Source organism: Panthera onca, chromosome B1, assembly GCF_046562875.1.
Source record: "Panthera onca isolate mPanOnc1 chromosome B1, mPanOnc1 haplotype 2, whole genome shotgun sequence".
Lineage (NCBI taxonomy): Eukaryota > Metazoa > Chordata > Mammalia > Carnivora > Felidae > Panthera > Panthera onca.
Genome location: NC_138342.1, coordinates 189,061,136 through 189,079,073, shown reverse-complemented (window position 1 = coordinate 189,079,073; position 17,938 = coordinate 189,061,136).

Genomic DNA, 17,938 nt, shown 5'->3' with positions numbered 1-17,938 from the left:
CCATGGTTTCCCATGATAATGACCAAGGCCTATGCGGGTTTCTGTTTACGGCTAATGTAAGCGGCCACCAGACAAGGGACTAAATGTGGTTTAAATTTCACTGAGTTGGTGCTCTGGCTCTGTTATGCCATTCCAGACGAATCATACAAATTTGGAGGAACTTTGCACTATTTTAAATGTTGGTATTTTATTACTATTTTACATAGCATTATTCAAAATTTACATAATTCAAGTATACATGAAATGGGAGTGCATGGTTTGAATAAGGGCAAATAACATTTAAGGGGCCTCTAAGCCCTGAGAATAAAGGTGGGAATGACTTGATGTAGAGGGAGGCCATTCCCTTAATTGGGGAATACTTTTTGAAGAATGAACATTTTGAATACATTGAATAAAAATACATTTTGAACATGTCTGAATAGAAAATAATTTGGAATGTGTTGAATAGAAGACATAGCCTAATTACTATAATATGCCAATTCTTTTTGTACCACTGGAAATTGCCCAGTTTCAGAATCAATAGTTGTTTTTCTGATGGCTGCACTTTTGAAGGAAGCTGGGATCCTTCCTATTTTCAAAGCCTTTGTATCCCTCAGCAGCATGATAAGCACCCAGGGGCAGGGAAGGAAGCCACCCTCAAAGGTTAAGTTCTGCCCAAAATTCCTGGAATGGTGGTGGGGACAGGGGCAGAATTTCCAAACTCTACTTTGCCAAACACAGGGCACGGATCATACAATATTTCTCAATAACCAAAAGTAACCACCAATATCTACTTGAAAGAAGCTTAAGTGGGAGTTCTATCTTTGGTTGCCAAAGGATACATTAAGTCCTTTTTGGTGTTTGTTTGAATAACAGAATAGATAGTTTAGGTTGCTTAGGAGAACACAATGCATATTTTTATCCTGAACGAATTTTTATCCACAATGAATTTTTATCCTGAATTACCCTTGCTTTAAAACAATAACAAACAGGGGCGCCTGGGTGGCTCAGTCGGTTAAGCGTCCGACTTCAGCTCAGGTCATGATCTCGCGGTTCGTGAGTTCGAGCCCCGTGTGGGGCTCTGGGCTGATAGCCTAGAGCCTGCTTCCGATTCTGTGTCTCTTTCTCTCTCTGCCCCTCCTCCGTTCATGCTCTGTCTCAAAAATTTATTTTAAAAAAAAAAAAATTATTAAAAAAAAAAAAAATAAAAAAAATAATAAAAATAAAACAGTAACAAACAGTAACCAAAATTCCTTCTTTGCTTGAGTTAGCACACTAATCGGTTAATCAACAACTATTAAGTTCCTGCAATGGGAACTTTGACTTCCCTGTTTAATAACACTTGATGAATTCTCTCATATCCTGTGAAAGAATAACCCTATCGTCTTAAAACCTGCTTATTTTTCCATTTCATCTTTGGACTAGCCAAAGGTGTTTGTGATTATTGTGCATTTTTGCTCCCCCCCCCCCCACGAAGAAATGGATTATTCAATCCTATGTTTCTTTCCAGTTCTAAATTCTACAACCTTAGGTCAAGAAAGGAAAACTACGTTTCCATGTTATAGAAGACAAACCCACGCGTTAAGATCACCTACCTACCTAGTGCAGTAGTTCCCAAATCTGGATGTGCATCAAAACCACATGGGGGGCATAGAGACATGTAATCAAATGGTAGTCAGTGTACCTTAACCCAAAGAATTTCACTTGGGAACTACTGACCTCATTTTACAGGCAAGGGAATTGAAGGCACACGCTTTGCTGCAGAGCTCAGCCAACAGCCCCAAGCCTCCTCCCAGCTCGCAGCCCTGTTTCAGATCTGCTCGAGCCTCTATTACATTCAATAACCTCCAGGATTAAAGAGATAAGTATCTCTCGAAGAAATCTTAAATGGATTTTTAGACATATCAATTTTATTTCTTTCCCTTAGATCTCCTCTCTCTAGGAATATATGGGGTCTCAATTTCCTTGAGGGCAAGAACCTTTCTTAAAAGTGACTGAGCGCACATAATCCTATACTGGGTGCAACTGAAAACAAACCACAAATACTCCATTTCACCCCATTAGTTCAAATTGATCATTGTCAAATCAATCATTCAGCATTCACTGAAGGCTCACTAGGTGCATGGCTCTATGCTAGGCTCTCGGCAGATAGAGGATTCAATTAAAAAATTTTTAAAAAGTGGTCCAAAGAAACTTGCAGTCTAATTGAAGAGAGGGCACCAAAACACAGAGAAAGGTAATTAAACCAATTTATGGAATAAGTTCTCCTCTAGGGTGTGTTAGGGCCGGTTGACTGCTGTAACACACAAAACCCCCACTTGTGTAATATAAATTTCTGGTATGTGGGCAGCTTTCCTTCAGCAGGTGATGCAAGAACATGGTATGAGCTATCTGTTGATAGAGATTTAAAATAGAATCTTAAAGCAAGATTGCTTTATGGTCCTCTCACTGAATCACATTGTAAGGTGAGTCTTCTGCTTGGCATTCTCTTCAAGCATTTGGGGACTCAGGGTTGAGTGTCCCATCCAACCTTCATAACTCGCAGGACCTCACCACAGGGTTCTGGGCATGAACTTCCTCTTGGGTCTTCTCATCCTCTACTTTTATTTTCCCTTTACTCTGATGCCTTGCCTTTTTCCTTCCCTTCCCTTCCCTTCCCTTCCCTTCCCTTCCCTTCCCTTCCCCCTCCCTCTCTTTTCTTTTCTTTTCTTTCTTTTTTTTTAGAGAGAGAGTGCAAGTAGGGGAGAGGGACAAAGGGAGAGAGACAGAACCTTAAGCAGGCCCCATGCTCAATGTGGAGCCCAACATGGGGCTCGATCATTCAACCCTGGGATCATGACCTGAACCAAAATCAAGAGTTGGATGCTCAACTGGCTAAGCCACCCTTCTTTCTTTCTTCTTCTTTTTTAAAAATCTTACTGGGATGCCTGGGTGGCTCAGTTGGTTAAGCATCTGATTTCAGCTCAGGTCATGATCTCACAGTTTGTCAGGCGCTGTGCTGATGGCTCAGAGCATGGAGCCTGCTTCAGTCTCCCTTTCTCTCTGCCCCCCCTCCCTCTCTAAAAAAATAAACACTTTAAAAACTTAAATAAAATAAAATAAATAAAATACTACTAATGTATACATTTTGGAAAGTTAAATATATAAATTTATTAAGTGAAACCAAACCCAAAAATATAACTGCTGTTATGTCCCTTCAAAGCCTTTTCTGATGAAGTACAAATGCATAAATAAATACATGGAAATAAAATACACTGCCATTACACTAGAATAAGAAATAAAAGGCATCAAAATTGGCAAGGAAGAAGTAAAACTTTCACTATTTTTAGATGACTTGATACTCTATATAGAATACCCTAAAGACTCCACCAAAAACTTACTAGAATTGATAAGTGAATTCAGTAAGGTCGCAGGACACAAAATCCATGTACAGAAATCTGTTGCATTCCTGTACAATAATGAAGGGGCAGAAAGTGAAATTAAGAAAACAATCCCATTTACAATTGTACCAACAAGAATAAAATACCTAAGAATAAACTTAACCAAAAAGGTGAAAGACTTATACTCTGAAAGCTATAAAATGTTGATCAAAGACATTGAAGATGACACAAAGAAATGGAAAGATATCCCATGCTCATGGATTGGAATAACAAATATTTTTAAAATGTCCATACTACCCAAAGCAACCTACAGATTTAATGCAATCTCTATCAAAATACCAACAGCATTTTTTAGAGAATTATAACAAATAATATTAAAATTTGTATGGAACTCCCAAAGACCCTGAATAGCCAAAGTAACCTTGGAAAAGAAGAACAAAACTGGAGGTATCACATTCCCAGATTTCAGGATATACTGCAAAGCTGTAGAAATCAAAACAGTAATCAAAAGTAGACACATAGGGATGCCTGGCTGGCTCAGTCAGTAGAGCCTGCAACTCCTCATCTCAGGCTTGTGAGTTCAAGCCCCATGTTGGGTATGGAGCCTAGTTAAAAAAAAAAAAAAGAAAAAGACACATAGGTCAGTAGAACAGACTAGAAAATAAACCCATGATTATATGGTCAATTAATCTATGACAAGGGAGGCAAGAATATGCAATAAGAAAAAGACAGTCTCTTCAACAAATGGTGTTGGGGAAATTGGACAGCTACAGGCAAAAGAATGAAACTGGATCGCTTTCTTACACCACACACAAAAGTAAACTCAAAATGGATTAAAGATCTGTGAGACCTGAAACCATAAAAATCCTAGAATAGAGCACAGGGAGTAACTTCTTTGACACTGGCTGTAGCAACTTTATTCTAGATAGGTCTCCACAGGCAAGAGAAACAAAAGCAAAACTAAACTACTGGGACTTCATCAAAATTAAAAGCTTCTGCACAGCAAAGGAAACCATCAACAAAACAAAAAGGCAACTTACTGAATGGGAGAAGATATTTGCAAATGAGGTATTTGCTAAGGGGTTAGTATCCAAAATATGTAAGTAACTTATATAACTTAACACCAAAAAACCTGCAGACAATCCAATTAAAAAACGGGCAGAAGACACGAACAGACATTTCCCCCAAGAAGACATCCAGATGGCCAATAGGTACATGAAAAGATGTTTCACATCACTCATCATCTGGGAGATGCAAATCAAAACCACGATGAGATACCACCTTACGCCTGTCAGGATGGCTAAAATAAAAAACACAAGAAACAACTAGGGTTGGCAAAGATGTAGAGAAAAAGGAACCCTCTTGCATTGTTGGTAGGAATGCACACAAGTGCAGCCACTGTGGAAAACAGGATGGAAGTTCCTCAAAAAATTAAAAATAGAATCACCATATAACCCAGTAATTCCACTACTGGTATTTACACAAAGAATACATAAACACTAACTTGAAAAGACACACACACACACACACACACACACACACACACACACACACACAATGGAATATTACTCAGCCATAAAAAAGAATGAAACCTTGCCATTCACAATGTGGATGGAGTTAGAGGGTTTAACGCTAAGTGAAATAAGTCAGAGAAAGACAAAAACCATATGATTTCACTCATGTGTGGAATTTAAGAAACAAAACAAACAAAATACAAAGAGACAAACAACAACACCAGACTCTTAGAGAACAAATTGGTGGTTACCAGAGAGTCGGTGGGGGGGGGGGGGGGGGCGGAGAATGGGTGAAATAGGTAAAGGGGGATTAAGAGTACACTTATTGTGATGAGTACAGAGTAATCACCATATTGTACACCTGAACCTAATATAACACTGTAAGTTAACTATACTGGAATTAACATTTTTTTAAAAAGGAGAAAATGTGCTGCCATTGAATTCAAAGAGAAGAATACAGCAACTTCGCCAGCCTCTTTGCTGTGTGATGTTTTTTAATCCAAAAGAACCAGTAGGTCAACACAGAATGTTAGGTTCTCTTGCTAGACTGTGTACTGATAGGCTCCTTCCCATGTGTGCAGCCCGTGGAACCAGAGGGGACAGAGGTCTTGAAAGGGCTCTCCTTTGTGGCCAAGCAATGGGATCCAGTCTTACCAAAAGAACAGCTTTTAACCCAAACAAACAACAATGAAAGTCTTTTTGTGTGGGGGATAGGGAGAGAGAGAGCGATAATTGAGGAAAGCTTTTTTTTTTTTTTAAGGAGAGCTCATTTTTAAAGATCATGTAATAATAGAAAATTTTTTCACTGCGAGTTTATGTACAGCCATTCTTACCAATGTCATAACTAGATGCCATCCTCCCTGCTTCCTGGCAGTAGGCTGGGCAAAGGGTTTAGGGAGCAGGTATTTTCTGAGGATTCTTTTTGGTTCTTCCACAGCCCCCCCATGATCCTGACATAAGCTACCACTCAAGGCCAAGTGTAAGAATGTGACACTGGGTAATTCCTCTGGTCAGATAGGTTAGTGCTGGACAGGCCACATGAGAAAACAGAATATATATGTACTATGTACATGTATATATTATATATGCACACACACAGATGTGTATTCAGCTTTCACACACACATATGGGTGCTTTTTCTGATTCCAAAATATATGCTTATTGTAAACTTAAAAGTTAATGAAAAATTTAGAAGAAGAAAAAAAATCATTCCTAACCCCCATTGCCCAGAGTCAAACTACTTTTTTTTTTTTCAAGTTTATTTTGAAAGGCAGAGAGAAAAAGTGAGCGTGAGCGGGGGAGAGGCAGAGAGAGAGAATCCCAAGCAGGCGCACGCTGTCAGCGTGCTGAGACTGATGAGGGACTCGAACTCATGAACCCTGAGAACATAAACTGAGCCAAAATCAAGAGTCAGCCACTTAACCAACTGAGCCACCCAGGCACCCCTCAAACTACATTTTTATACATCTCTATCCTTTCTTTTTTAAGTTTATTTATTTATTTTGACAGAGAGAGGAAGAGAGAGAGAGAGCGCATGAGCAGGAGCTGGGCAGAGAGAGAGAGAGAGAGAGAGAGAGAGAGAGAGAGAGAGAAAGACTCCCAAGCAGGCTCAGCATTGCCAGTCTGGAGCCCGATGTGGGGCCCGAACTCATGAACCATGAGATCATGACCTGAGCTGAAACCAAGACCCAGATGCTTAACTGACTGAGCCACCCAGACACCCCTACATCTCTATCCTTCATGTATATGTATATGTGTGTGATTTATATCTCACATAACTGGGTTTATACTATATATCCTGTTTTCTAGTCTGCTTTTTGGATTCAACATTATATCATGAGATTTTGTCCATCCCACTGAAAAATCTTTACGGATATTATCAGTAAAAGCTGATATGAATGGACCATGATTTCCCCAATCATTTCCTATTACTGAACGTTTCAGTTGTTCCCTGTTCGGGTAGAGCAGAAGGGAGAGTCATGTTTCGAATGTGTCGGTTGCCAAGCTTCTGCAGCGTAACCTAAAAGAAAGCATGTGGCTGGATGCCCTGCTCTGATCCCCTTGGGGAGCTTCGAGGGATGGGTCTGCCTTCAAATACTGTGAGTCAGTGGCTCTGTGTTTGGTTGGAACCTGATTTTCAAGAATGTTGTTTCTTACCGTCTCTAGATAGGGCTATGCTGTTTTGCTGGAGCAGGAGGCTCCCTCATTTCACATGTCTTGTGTTTAGGAAGAGTGTACATCCTCATTTACCTGAACGGTCCCAGTGGATGCCAGTTATCCCTGTGCAATTGGTAACAGCATCCCTTCTCACGCTTAAAAGTGTTTGCGTTTGGAAAACGCATGATAGGATCCGACACCCCACCTGCTTTGCTCCTCTAACTTCCTGCCCTGGAGGCATGTGAGATGGCAATGTGCTCCCGTCCACTGTGGGAACATGGTTTCCATAGAGACTAGGAAGGGCAGCAGGGCCTCTTGGGTCTCCCTAAAACTGTACCCCAAGGACATTATGCCCATGGGGCACATAGACTTTCCATCTTCCACACATCAGATAGCATGTGATAGAAGCATCTCTACTAAAGTTGATGTGGAAACTGATCTGGATCTTATATTTTTTGCGTATTGCATGGGATTATATTAAGTCCGGAGTACAAATATGTATCTATTTTATTTGTGTTTTCCTAACACAGCATGATGTGCACAATGGCTATTAGATTAATGCTATGGGGTCACCGTCTTTAACATTGACATCGAAAAACCTGAATACAACTTGTGATGGTTCGATGCAGAAAATGTTCCTGCCGGACAGAGCTAACAGAAGGGACAGTTGAACCAGATTGTTGACAATGGCTGCATTTTGAATGTAAGCACAGAAGTGGAATATTTTGTTATTTTTTGCCTGAATAATCTCAACCTGGCATTCACTTTTTAAAAAACAGAAATAGTTCTATTTTTAGCTGATATGAAAGTATCACCAATAACTCCGTCCTCCAAAATAAGCACGGTAAACATTTTGGTTCGTATCTTTCCAGACTATATACTATAAATGTAATTACCAAACAGATGTGAGACGGGAACCCCTCCCCCCCCACCTCTTCTGGGGGCTGGGGAGGGGCAGCATTCTCTCTTTCCAACAAGTAGTTGGAAAGCCGGCCACACTTTCTCTCTTGCCGGATGTTCCCTATGCCCGTGTTGCAGTGTGGGACCCTGAGCTACGGTCCCCTCCAGCTGGAGTCTGGGAGGAGGTGCTGGGTGGGGGTAAGGGGCTAGGACAAGCCTCCTTTCCCCCTGCCGCCTGACCTTTTCCATTTCCACTAGAGTGGCAAAAAGGAATTACAGTGACTTGCCCACCAATGTTCACAGCGGCATTATTCACAACAGACAAAAGGTGGAAACAGCCCTAGTGTCCATCAACAGAGGAATGAAGAAACAAAATGTGGTCTGTACCTTCAGTGGAATACTACTGATCCTTAATAAGAATGAAGTGCTGATACATGCTAGACCATGGAGGAACCTTGAAGACATTATGCTAAGCGAAAGAAGCCAGACCCAAGAGGACAAATACTATACGATTCTATTTATATGAGGTACCTGAAATCGGCAAATTCGCCGAGACAGACAGTAGAATAGAGGCTCCCGGGGGTGAGGGAAGGGGGAGTCGGGAGTTATTGTTTAGCAGGTACGGAATTTCTGCTTGGGATAGTGAAATAGTTCTGGAAATGGATAGTGGTGATGATGGCACAATATTGTGAATGTACTTCAAGCCACTAAATTCTGGGGGGCGCCTGGGTGGCTCAGTCGGTTGAGCGTCCGACTTCGGCTCAGGTCATGATCTCACGGTTTGTGAGTTCGAGCCCCGAGTCGGGCTCTGTGCTGACAGCTCGGAGCCTGGAGCCTGCTTCAGATTCTGTGTCTCCCTCTCTCTCTGCCCCTTCCCTGCTCATACTCTGTCTCTCTCTGTCTCTCAAGAATGAATAAACATTAAAAAAAAAAAAAATTTAAAAAAAAAGCCACTAAATTCTGCACTTAAAGGGAGTAACATGGCATATTTTATGTTATATCTATTTCACTCTAAAAATTTACTTGAGAAAAGAGAATTACAATGTAAGACAGTAAGTGTTAAGGTCCTACCTAAAGACAGGCTTCCTTGTGGCCCTCAGGACTTCATCTACTGTGGGGAGGCACCTGCTAGCCCTCCAAACCAGGCCCATCTCTTCCATCACTACACTTTGCCTTATCCTCAGAGAAGCTGCCCAAAGGATATTGCTTCTTTCTGTGGCTAAAGTTTGAATTAGCTGATTTTGATAAAAATTAAACACACTTCTGCTCTCTGCCCCATCTGCCCCTTTGTCCATCCAAATAAACAAAAACAGAACATAATATTAGCAGTAAGGCACATGACAGGTCAAACCCAGACTCACCAACCAGGAGGAAGGCCTCCATCAACCCCTGACCATTTCTATCACCCAAATCACTGCCACCAGAATGCTGCCTTCATAGGCTCGGCCCAACAGAATTTGTCCTTTACATTTACCTCGCTGGGTTATCAGGTCATTTCTTTGGGAAAATGAAGTTGTGTTTCTGTTCCTATATGGGTTTGAACAAACAGCCCAAAGGGAGAAATAAATTATCCTTAAAGGAGGGAAATTGTACATCTTCTGTCAAGCACCTTGAGGACAGACTGCCTTCTGTGGACAACCTGTAATTCCCAAGAAGTAGTAAGACACATAAGGAGCAATCAAGTGGACAGATTCCTTCCAACAGGCTACACATGTTTGCTGCCTTTTGGTCCTATCATAGTGTCACAAAGCATGACTTGCCTCCACACAGGTAAGGAACAGGCTTAACATAGTTAAAGAATCTTCTGGGAACCAACAGTGGCCATGATTGGCAAGAGGAAAGAGCACAGCGGGCCTGATTCCTTCCCAGAATTTCTCATCAACCAAGCCGTGGCTTCCTTGGTGTGTGTAGCTGGCATAAGACCCTGCCCACAGCAGGTCTGGCTAAACTACAGACAGTTTCTAGGAAGCCCCGGGAACAGTCATCGTGTTGATTTCTCAGATCCCCAGGCCAATGCCAACGTGGGGCCTCTCCTCTCTGGCTTCTGACACTAGAATGACAGCCAGAGCCCGGAGGCTGGCCAGAGGAATAGGCAGTGAATGCAGGTGATATAAGCCCATTCACACTGAGCCCATTTGGCAAGCACGTCAGGGTCCATTCCATCCCACCTTTGGGACGCCTGGGTGGCTCAGTCGGTTAAGCGTCCGACTTCGGCTCAGGTCATGATCTCACAGTTCATGAGTTTGAGCCCCGCATCGGGCTCTGTGCTGACAGCTCAGAGCCTGGAGCCTGCTTCAGATTCTGTGTCTCCCTCTCTCTCTGCCCCTCCCCCGCTCATGCTCTGTCTCTCTCTCTCTCCTTCAAAAATAAGTAAAAGCATTACAAAAAAAAAAAAAAAGACACCCCCCCCCCACCTTTGATTTGGGCTTAAGAGAGAGCATGGTTTTCATCTGTGTTTCAGCATTGTATCTTTCATAATGACTGGGTTCCCAGATGCTGGTGTCCCAGTGAAGTTGCCCTAATGTCTTAAAAATGTCTTCCTCACTCTAGAGAAGATGAAGACTGTGGTTATAGGAACAGGAAATGTATCAAATGGAAGAGCTACCAGGCATATCCCTGAGAACTGAACAGTGGCATTTCATGGACTAGGTCAATAGTGGCTATAGAACTTAGTCGGTTTCATTTCTTAGAACTGTGCATATGTGTGTGCACGTGTGTGTATAGATGCATGTGCGCATGCGTGAGTGTGTAAGGTGCAGCCTGCAAAGATGACTTCTTTCTGCCCCGAGTACCTCAGCTTATCAGTTTACTCGGGGCCACAAGACTATAAGTAGATGGACAGGTGGCAAATTGGATTAAGGGGATGCCTGAGCGATGTTTGTCATTTGAGCAGGAGGCAGATTTCGTGTTTGCTAAACTCTCTTCCAGGGCAGTCTTAGGTAATGGGGGTGTAGGAGTATACCTAGAAGGGCTGAAGGAGAAGTTCTACAGAGAGAGACTGAGCACCACTGCCATGGGGAATGGAAAGCTGGGAGGAGAGGGTAGGTTTAAGAAGACTTTTGAGGGGCTTTAGTGATTTATGCCCAGAAACTCATATGCCCAGAAACTTCCATGAGAAGCCCACGTGTGTTACACAGTAACAAGGACAGAAACAAGGAGATAGGGGCTATCTCTGACACAGGGAGTCAGGAAAGACTTCACTCAAGAAGCAAATTCCAACTTTATCTCGAAGGATGGGAGGGAATTTTCTAGAAAGAAAGAGATGGGTGGGGAAGTAGGTCTCAAAAGCAAGCCCATGGACAGATGCTGGTGATTCATTTTTCACTGTGTCTCAGGGGAAACGAGAAAAATAAGGGCAAGGTTGTAAGTCTTTCAGAAAGCTAGATTTATGGAATTTGAAGGAACTTTGGTAGGAGACGATGTCCTTTCTACCTTGGGAGTATTGTCAATTTTCTTTCTTTTATGAAATCAAGGTGCTAATAGTTGGTATTATCATAAGATATAGTCTCTCTTGCTTGGCCCAATACAAACAACACACACATTTCCCACATTAAAAAAAAATGAACTGAAATCCCAAGGCCTGACTGAGGGCAGTGCATTCTAGGCTAAGGGAGCAGAGGACGCGAAGACCATCCTGCCAGGACAGGCCAGGGTATATGTGGAGAACAGAGAGGAACCGTGTGTGATGAGGATGGGGATAGAGCAGTGGTGTAGGGTTAGATGGGGGAGGGTCTTTCATAGGGAGCTCAGAATTTATCCTTGAGGAAACAGGAACCAGCAGGGGTTTATAAGTTGAAGAGGGAGCTGATTAATTTTCTAGAGAGAGGGGCAGGGAGAGAGAGAGAAAGAGAGAGAGAGAGAGAGAGAGAGAGAGAGAGAGAGAATCCCAAGCAGGCTCCACGCTCAGTGTGGAGCCCAATGCACCAATGCAGGGCTCAATCCCATGACCCTGGGATCATGACCTGAGCTGAAATCAAGAGTTTGATGCTCAACTGACTGAGCCACCTAGGCGTCCCTAAATTTGATTTTTTTTTTTAGGAGGGTTAATTTGGGTTCCAGTAAAACAGATAAACTGAGGAAAAGAGAGATGAGACAAGAAGACCAATGAGGTAATATTCCACGGATAAGATGAGGAGATTTTGACCAGTAGCAATAGGAATGCGGAAACAGAACAAGATACCAGAGACTATTCTAAGATAGCATTGGCCTCAAAGACCTTTGGTGGAAGGCTGTAAGGAATCCTTTAGGGAACTATCAACTAACAGAAACAACCAGCAAATTCAAGCTTACCTCCACAAGCTCCTTAACAATTGTATCCACCTCATCATGTCATTGGGAGAGGTCAGTAAATGATAAGCTGTTACTTGGAACACAGAGGGAGAAACTGGATTTTAGTTTAGTCTTATCAAAAAGCCTCAGCCAGCCCTTGAGGAGCTCTGAAGCCGGGAGAACCTTTCAGAGTTGTCCTGAGTTGGGGTAGAGTGACTAGGTCTTTATACCCTGAGATGGATCAGTTGCTGGATATGGGCTGCCGCTGGGAAGGCAGTATGCCTCACGCAAAGTGGCTTACTTCAGCCAAAAGCAACTCCTGGAGAAGGGCTGAAAATGGCAGCTGTCTGCAGGCAAACACCCAGCAGCGGGAGAAGTGAGTCCTCCACTCTGAAATGGAGAACTAGATAGGACCACAGAGCATCCACCATGATCCAGCCACCAAAGCTCATTTTACATATGCATGGAAAACATAGTAGAAGTGATCAGTGCATGATAATTTCAAGTATTTAGGTCACTTCCTCACTTTCAAAGCAGAAACAAAAATAAATACAGAATCAGAGAATACAGAATCCTAGAAGCTGGGAGGCATTTTAGGGTTTATCTCCTCTGATTGCACTCTTTACCCATGAAGCAAATTAAACAACAGAGAGGTTTAATGACTGACCCAGGTCACGGCATGAGTCTAGATTTAAACTCAGGTCACTGAACGTCAGTGGCCCTGCCACCATATCACAATAAACCACATTATAACAGGAATGGCGAGTAGATTTCATCTTTTATGCCAACGCTAGTGAATTGGTAGTGTCTGCTGAGATGAATATGTTGGGAAGGATGTTCAAACTAGAGCCTCAGTAGAATAATCTTCCCAGAGACCTATTCTGGGACTCCTCTTATGGGTCCATGACCTAGAGACGAACACAAAAATGACAAGCAAGTTAAAAATGAGATTTATAGAGGAAAATAGACTATTATCCTACAAGAGAAAATGCCAGACTTGGTTTATTTAGAGCTTTAAGGTATCTAGCTGGATTTCTTTATTTCCTCAGATGATGCTTCCTTGAGTTATATTTCCTCTTTCCTCATTTGCAAAGTGAGGGCGTTGGGCCATGTAATAATGGAGGCTTCTTTCAGCTATCCCTCAAGGGCATCCAGAAATCTCTGTTGAGGAGGTGAATGCTCTTGGGACAACTGAGAAGGCTGATGGCATTTCCAGCTCATCCTACATGACTGCATGAAGGTGAACCAGAGCATATATCCTCATTCCTCATAGTGATCAGAGGCTAGGGCTCCAGAGTCAAAGCTCATAGGAATTAAACTTTAAAAAAATTTATTTTTTAATTGTAGTAAAATAGGCATACCGTGTAAGTTAGCATTTTAACCATTTTTAAGTGTACAATTCAGTGGCCAGAAGAACATTCGCAATGTTGCTCAACTGTGTCCCGAATGGTTTCATCAGCCCATGCTGGAACTCTGTGTGCATTAAATATTGACCCCCCCATCCTTCCTCCCCCTCATCCCCAGTAACCTCTGTTCTACTTTCTGTGCCCATGAATTTGCCTATTCTAGGCACCTTATTTAAGTGGAATCACATAATATTTGTACTTTTGTGCCTGGCTTATTTCACTTAGGATAATATTTTCAAGGTTCACCTACATTGTAGCATGTATAAGTTCACTCCTCTTTCAAGCTGAATACCGTCCTATTGTACGTCTATGCTACATTTTCTTTATTTTGTTTGGTGTAAATAATGCTGCTGGGGGCATAATACTTTTGCACCTAGTTCATGCCTAAAACCTTAGAATCCTGACATCACTGGAGATCATCTATTGCTCATGTTAGAGATGAAGAAACAAAGGCCCAGAAAGACCAACCCTTCACTCACGACAGCCTGAAGAGGAGGCACAGACACCACAAGACAGAAAACTTGAATTCACTGCTTGGCAGAATCATGGTAAAATCAGTGTACCACTTTTTACAGTCTTTGTTCAGTGTATTTGTGGGAGATGAGGAAGGTACGATCTTAAAATAATGTCTTACTTTATTAGATATCCACTTCTTAAACCAAGCGGTCCAGTTATCTATTGTTTTATAATAAACCACGCTAAATTTAGCAGCGCACTGTTTTGTGATGCTCACAAATTCTTTGGGTCTGGAATTTAGACAGACTGGGGATTGTATCTCTCTGCTCCACAATAGCTCGTGTCTCAGCTGGAGAGACTCACGTAGCCAGGAGCAGCTTGAACAGCTGGCCGCTAGAATCATCTGGAGATATCTGTACTCATATGCCCAAGGTCTGAGCTGGAATGCCTCAAAGGCCGGCTCAGTTAGACTGTTGATTAAGTGCATCTACATCTGACCTCTCCATGTGTATTGAGCCTCCTCACCGCATGATGGGATCAGGGCAATTGTACATCTTACGTGGTAGCTCAAGGCTCTAAAAATGAGTATTCCAGTCAACAAGGCAGAAACAGCATGACTTCTTATGAGCTAGCCTTGGCAGTCACATATCACTTTCACTGTTCCCGGCTGGTCACTCACAAGCCTGCTCATTTTCAAGGAAGGGGCACAAACCCCACCTTTCATGGGGAAAGTGTCAAAGAATGTGTGGTCTTGATTTAAAACCATTGCACCTGGTGAATGTTGCCCCCTTCAAAGTGGACACCAACTGAATTCTGTCTCCTTCAAAGTGGTCCCATTGAGATACCTTCTAATATCCCAATGCTGCCATCTTTGCTTATGGCTTTCTAAGGTGCCCTTTTGGAAACCCATCCAGACTCCACTGAGCATCCTTTTGACTTACTGGTGGTGGTGAATCTTCAAAGGTAGATTCGATTTGGGGGAAACACAGGGATGGAGGTGGATGGATAACAACATTTATCAAACATTTTAGTGGCCTACAAGTATGTGCTGGGCACACATCAGTTATGTAGTTCGATTTTTAGTTAAAAACAAACTAACAGACTTGAAGTCTGACCAAAAAACCCTAAACAGATTGACTGTCTTTTATGTCTAGCAATTGCTTGTGAAGGTCCAAAGGAACACATTTAGCACCATTTATATTTGGGGCAATAGTTTCCTCCTATCCCCCACATCTTCCAAGGAAAAGCCATGGATAGGTAAATTCTGGTGTGTTTACTAAAAATATCATCTCCATGATTTTTTAAATCATATTTTCAAGGAGGTAACAGGTTCATTGGACAAGATCCATGACTCCATATGCTTTCTTCTAAATTCACCCAAGTGGTGGAGCTGTGTAAGGGAAAGAAGGAATACATATTCTACTTACACACATGGCACCAGATCAGTTTTGGTCTTATGCTGATGGCTCTGCGAGCTTATTGAACATGGCCTTGGGCCTTCATGTTTTAGATATGAATGTTGTCAAGGAAGTCTTAAGCATAGAAAGCAGTATTTCTACAGACCTTGGCTCTGGTGTCCTTGCCTCCTGTCTATTTGGAGCTTTGTCCTAGAGGGCTGTTAGGTTGCCAAGGCAACCAGCGGTCCTCTGTGAAATGTCCCCAGCGTTTCCCATGAACACACAGACAGTTTGTGTCTGTAGTATATCATCTGACTTTTTACATAGCCCAGAGTAGAAACTTAACGGTGCTCAGGTTGGAGAAGGTAATTTCTACCTCACAAACTAAGTGATAGCTTTGACTCCAGCTTCGTAGGCTGAGCACAGAGGGATAGTAAACCCCACACTTCCTCCCACGAAAGTGACTGAAATGTTTGTGTTTTTCAAGAGAGCCCAAACTGTCTCATATTTTGTATATAACTTGCCCAAAGACCCAGCTCTGTGAGAGGCCTTTTTAATTTGGGAGTCTCTTCAACTACATCCACTAGGACCCCTATTTCTTTCTCTCTCTTAAAGGTCATAGAGTGGCCCAATTAGGGTTCTGAGTATTAGTCCCAAATAAAATAGGGGTCACCAAAAACAAATAAGTGGAAGAGTCAAGATGTATACTTTTCTAAGATGGTGATCTGACCAGCATGTTAGCCTGGGCCCTTGATCTGTCATGGTGCCTCTAGAAAAAGGTGTATCACTGTGATAAGAGTATTGGGCTAAGAATTAGAGTCCTGGTCTTCCCTTATGGCATGGCATTCTCATCTGAACCTCAAGGCACACCATCAACAGGATGGGAGTCATAACATTGACTTCACAAGATGGCTTTCAAAGTCCTTTATAATAATTGATGCATTCTACAGGTATTTTTTAAAACTTTACAGGCAGAGGAGCACCTGGGAGGCTCAGTCAGTTAAGCGTCCGACTTCAGCTCAGGTCATGATCTCACGGTTCATGGGTTCAAGCCCCACATCAGGCTCTGTGCTGACAGCTCAGAGCCTGGAGCCTACTTCAGATTCTGTGTCTCCCTCTCTCTCTGCCCCTCCCTGGCTCACACTCTGTCTCTGTGTCTCTCTCAAAAATAAATAAACATTAAAAAATAATAATAAATAAAACTTTATAGGTGAAGGAATAGGTGAAGTAGGTGATGTGGGTTAAGGAGTATACCTATCGTGATGAACACTGGGTAATGTATGGAATTGTTGAATCACTACATTGTACGCCTGAAACTAATGTAACACTATATGTTAACCATACTGGAATTAAAATAAAATTAAATTAAATTAAATTAAAATCTTTTAAGATTATTCATTTTAAGGACAGTATTAACCAAATATTTCAAGTAAAAAAAACCAAAAATCCTAAAAATTATTTTTACAACTTAAGCCTTTAAAGGAACAAGATGGCTTTGATTCTTGTAGGTCTTGAACAACCTATCATCTGAATATCAGAATCAGAATATCAGAATCAGAAACTTAAATACAGAGACTGATGGACACCTGGGTGGCTCAGTCGGTTGAGCGGCCGACTTCAGCTCAGGTCATGATCTCGCGGTCCGTGAGTTCGAGCCCCGCGTCGGGCTCTGTGCTGACAGCTCGGAGCCTGGAGCCGGTTTTGGATTCTGTGTCTCCCTCTCTCTGACCCTCCCCTGTTCATGCTCTGTCTCTCCCTGTCTCAAAAATAAATAAAACGTTAAAAAAAAATAAATACAGAGACTGATTCATAGGAATTAATTGTATCTGAGGTTTACTTATTATGTGGGGCAACCCAGGAATTGGTTCAGACTTTATCCTGGAAAAAGTAAACCAGGTTACATACACTTTTAAACATTGGACACAGAGCACAAACAGAGGCAAGGCATATGTGCAAAGAAGATTGGTTAAATAATCTGATGTCTGTTTATTTTGAGTCAGGTGGATCTATAACATGGTCTGGAATGTCTCAAGCAAATTATTTTCTTTATTTAAAAAAAAAGCCTTGGGGTGCCTGGGTGGCTCAGTCGGTTGAGCATCCGACTTCGGCTCAGGTCATGATCTCGCGGTCTGTGAGTTCGAGCCCCGTGTCGGGCTCTGTGCGGACGGCTCAGAGCCTGGAGCCTGCTTCAGATTCTGTGTCTCCCTCTCTCTCTGACCCTCCCCCACTCGTGCTCTGTCTCTCTCTCTCGGTCAAAAATAAATAAAACATTAAAAAAAATTTAAAGAAATTTAAAAAAGCCTTATGTAAGAAAACAAGTAAAACCAGCCTATTTAAGCCCACCTGGGAAATACAAATACCTTCTTAAGTCAAAAGAATCATATCTGTTCCATAAATATATAGAATAGAAAGTTAAATTAAAAACATTTTTAAATTAAATTTACTTATTATGCAATGTTACCATGTACATTTGCCCTGGA